Source organism: Echinops telfairi, unplaced genomic scaffold (assembly GCF_000313985.2).
Source record: "Echinops telfairi isolate 266 unplaced genomic scaffold, ASM31398v2 ScPeMD7_18;HRSCAF=68, whole genome shotgun sequence".
NCBI classification, from domain to species: Eukaryota; Metazoa; Chordata; class Mammalia; order Afrosoricida; family Tenrecidae; genus Echinops; species Echinops telfairi.
In genome coordinates, this window is record NW_022103915.1 from 36,280,085 (window position 1) to 36,284,641 (window position 4,557).

General features: G+C 44.1%; 1 protein-coding gene across 1 annotated transcript in view; it reads right to left on the minus strand.

Annotated features, from left to right (window-relative positions):
* The window catches only part of EXD2 (exonuclease 3'-5' domain containing 2), a 25,967-nt gene that overhangs the window by 19,194 nt on the left and 2,216 nt on the right, over positions 1-4,557 (minus strand). The gene's annotated exons all lie outside the window — the stretch shown is intronic.

The following is a 4,557-nucleotide window of genomic DNA, read 5'->3' on the forward strand; positions in this document are numbered from 1 at the left end:
GCCCCAGCGGTTACAGGAACCGAGAGCCCATCTCCCTCCCACCACCAGCAGATTCAAACTGCTGATCCGTGGTTAGCAGCCGGTGATGTGTAATCCACTCCGTGGCTGGGGCTCTTTAGGGAAGCAGGGATCACAGAAGGAAGAAATGGGAGAGTAGAGAGCTACCTAGAAAATGGTTGCAAATTGAAGTGTCCCGAGGGTCAGGCATAATCTAAGGAAGGGAGCCAGCCAGCTGTAAGAAAGCAGACACAGCCGCCCCTGCTACATGCGGAAGAAGACTCTTCATTTCTCCACAAAACGGTACTCTGCCCCTGCTCTGACACCATGTGGCGGTCACTAGCTATGTCTTCCTCCCATGTTGACAGAGGAACGGGCATCCGTACGATTCTCATCTATGAGAAAGCGCTCTACAGGCCTCCCTAAAGAGCCCCAGTAGTGGCGGTGGGACAATGGAAGCAACGTGGGCTTGGCCTCAGTGGCAGGGAGGCGCTGGCACGGCAGCCACGGCAGCGCCGGCTGGTGGACCCCAGGGTGGGAAGAAGGCCCACGGAGTCAGAGACCGTCATCAGTCTGAGAAGCCAAAGTAAACACTTGAAGCTAGAGGAAATACCACTTTGAAATGTTAGCCACAAATTGGCAGGTGTTTTCTTTTAAACTTGGGCCAGTCACACAAAACAATTCTTGTCCTCTAGCCTACAATCTACACTGTCCACAGACTGAGGTGACGTCACCTGCCAGGCCTACAGCTAGCATTTCCCATGAATGTGTACTATTTCTTGTCTGTAAAATTGTGCAAATTCAAAAAATAATTTCATATTTACAACAACCTGGGTTATAATCATGCCTGTAGAGATATTCGGCCCGTTTTGGGGGGGAGGTGGAATCAAGATAATGATTATTAAATAAAAAATAATGAACACCCAAATGAAGGAGTTGCCATTGAGTTGGTTCCCACTTAGAGCAACCCTGCCTGTCTGCTGAGGACGAGCTCTGGGAAGTCGACTGCCTGGCCTTATTCTAGGGTGCTTCTCGGTGGGTTCGAATTGCTGGCCTTTTAGTTAGTAGTTAGCTGCTTAACTGTTTGTACGACCTACGTACTCCAAGAATAATGTAAATGATAACATGCTATCAGCTATGCAGTTTTTTAAATATTCATTTTATTCCAGAAAATCTGCTACGTACTTCACATATACTATTTCTAGAATTTTTATCAAAGCAGCAGCCATGGCCTAAGGAGACAACAGTTCTCTTGCCTAGAGAACTTCCTGGTTCAAATCCTCTGAAAAAAATTAGGACCTTTTCCCCACCCTAAACAATGTAAATGTTGGGCAACATATTGAAAAGATAAAATGTGATACACAGTTAAGTTCAAAGAGAAAGCATCAGGTGCCAGGAATGGAGGCCAGCACCCACAGTAGGTGGGAGATGAAGCTGCACAGAGACGAGGACTTGTGCTGGCCCTCCCACCCAGGGTCACAAGTCTGGGCCACAGGCCCAGGACACAACTGGGGCCCGTGAAGGTGCTGCTCTGTCCACAAAGTGTGCCCCACTGTGGCCCAGGCTCATGGCAATAAGCAAGCCACCTGTCACCCCTGAGAGGGCAGATCACAAGACTGAAATCCAGACAGGTAAGTCAATATCCTTTGCCAACTAGTCCACGGCAGTCTAACCCACAGCAATCCTGTTGGACAGAGGAGAATTGCGCCTGGAGGTTTCTGAGCCTACGTTTTTATGGGAGCAAGTAGCCTCATCGTTCTTCCTCAGAGAAACTGGTGGATTCGAACTGCTGACCGTTCAGTTAACAGCCCAATGCTTAACCCATTGTGCCATCAGGACTCCTTTTGGGGCAGGTAAAGGGTCCAAATTCACCTTATTCTTATGAGAAGAATCTGTGAGCAAGCAATTACCATGACTGTAGAATGCACACAAGAGTTCCGGCAAGACTTTCCTAAAAGAGGCCTCACAAACTTACCAAAACCAACCGCACACAACCTAACATCATCCGAGATCATTCACAGAGCCTCAAGCCGAAATATCCAGACCTGAGGGACCAAAGCACACAGGAACCGAGAGGGACTGAGGAGTAAGGCTGTTCAGAGAATAAGGAAAATAAGACCAGAAGAAGGAATAGGAATAGCAAAACAAAGACTAGGCATTCTAGATTTAAAATATTTTTTTTTATTTTTTAAAAAGCTTTAAACGCAATGCTCGATAGGTTAAACAGTAAACTGGGCATACCGAGAGTGACTAAATTGAAGCTAAATCTGAAGCAGTCACCAGAATGCAGTACAACTAAGGAGGTGAACTACAATAGAGGAGAGACTTGGAGAATGGATGAGAAAACTCCAACAGACACGTCATGAAGATGAAGACAGTATGGTGGAGGTCTAATGTGGTATAACTCAGTGAACCTCAAACTAGATAAATTAAAAATAAATATAGCTACAGAAAGATCTTTCCAAGAAGATTCATAGCAACTTTATTTATAAAAGCCAAAATTCACCCAAGCGGTACACCCAACCGATGGAAAACTACTCGGCAAAGAAATCAATAGCTTTCTAAAAGTACAAATAAAAAAAGAACTGATACCAAGGGCTCAAGTAGAAGATGTTTTGGAAATGATGATGGCAGCATATGCACAAATATGCTTGGTACAATGGATATATGGAATGTTGTAAGAGCCCCAAATAAAGTAAAATTTTTTAAAAAGTACAAATAAAAGCAAACCAGTTACTATGGAGTTGCTTCTGACTCATGGCCACCGCGCGCGCGCTTCAGAGCCGACCTGCACTGCACAGCATTGTCAACGGCTGGGCCCCTTCGGAAGTAGATCACCAGGCCTTTCCACAAGGCACCGCTGAGCATATTTCAACCACCTGGTTTTCAGTGAGTGGCTGAGCACTTATGGCCACCGCGCGCGCGCTTCAGAGCCGACCTGCACTGCACAGCATTGTCAACGGCTGGGCCCCTTTGGAAGTAGATCACCAGGCCTTTCCACAAGGCACCGCTGAGCATATTTCAACCACCTGGTTTTCAGAATGCCATACAATGGAATACTACTTGGCAACAGAAATTAATCTTTCTAATAAGCCATTATTTAAAAACAAATCCCCATTTTCCATCCTATCGTCTGATACCTAGGTAACCATTAATTTTCTTTCTGTCTCTATATATCTGTCTGTTCTAGATATTTTATAGAAGCGGAATATTGCATTACATGATCTGTGAGTGGCTTCGTTCACGTAGAGAATGCTTTCAAGGCGTATCCATCTTATAGTATCAGTACATCATCCTTATTAATGGGAAAAATGTGTATATTATGTTTGTTTATCCATTCATTGGTGATGTACATCTGGGCCATTTTCACTATTATAAATCATGTTGCTGTGAACTTTTGTGTAGACACACATTTTTCTCATTATATACCTAGAATTGAACTTGCTAGGTTACAGCTACATGGATCCTAACAGAAAGGTTGACAGGTCGAATCCACTCAGAGACACTTACTTCGGAAAGGCTACAACCCTTGTAAGCCCTATGGAGTCTAGTTCTACTTTGAAACAAACACCTGGGCTGCCATGAGTTGACATGCACTCAATGGCCACTGGTTTGTTATTTTTCTGTTCTATTTTTGGATAGGGAATGACAACCACAAAACACTGAAGGATTTAAACATAAAATTCTGGTTCAATAAAGATGCCATAGGTTAAAAGGCAAGCCAAATTTAAGATTGAAAAGCAATACATTGGGATATTTAAAATCTATGGAATGGTAGATTAAGAACCAGAATATATAAAAGACTGTCATGGATGGTGTAAACGGTTTGCATTCCACTTCTAAAGGTTGGCAGTTCAAATCACCCAGTAACACCACAAAGGACAAGGCCAGGTGATGTTGCTTCGGGCAAGGTTTGAGCCAAGAAAGCCCTGCCCTATGGAGCAGTGCAGTGCTCCATTGTAGCACATGAGGTCGCCGTGAAACCGACTCAGAGCAACAGGCTTGGTTTTCACACATCAATAAAAAAAGACAACCCAATATAAGTGTCAATCCTAAGGAAACACAAATGGGCAACTATCATGAGAAGTTGTTCGATCTCAGCTGTGATCAGGGATGTTCAATTTAAAATAACAACGTGAACATCCTTTTCCATCAATCAGCTTGGCAAAAATAAAAACAGGACTGAAAACATCAGATGTTTCAAAGAGAGTTAGGTCAATGGACATGATTACACATTGTTAATAAGTAACCTGACAGGCACTCACTGTCTACACCCTCCCAATTCCCCTCACTCCACAATCTGCCACCAGTGAGAACTCCTGAAGAAATGCTGACCTTCACAGACCAGGTTGTGCTAGCACAAAGTTTCTAGATCCAGTTTTAAGTATACAATGACAAGTTCCTGAACAAATAAAATCTATTTGCAGGTCTGTCTAAATAACATAGGTTGGATGAACAATCTGGAAGAGAAACCAACAGGACCGAAAGTTCCGGGGGGACATGGGAGAGGGGGAGGTGGGGGGAAAGGAAGTGGTGTTAATAAACCCAGGGACAAGGGAA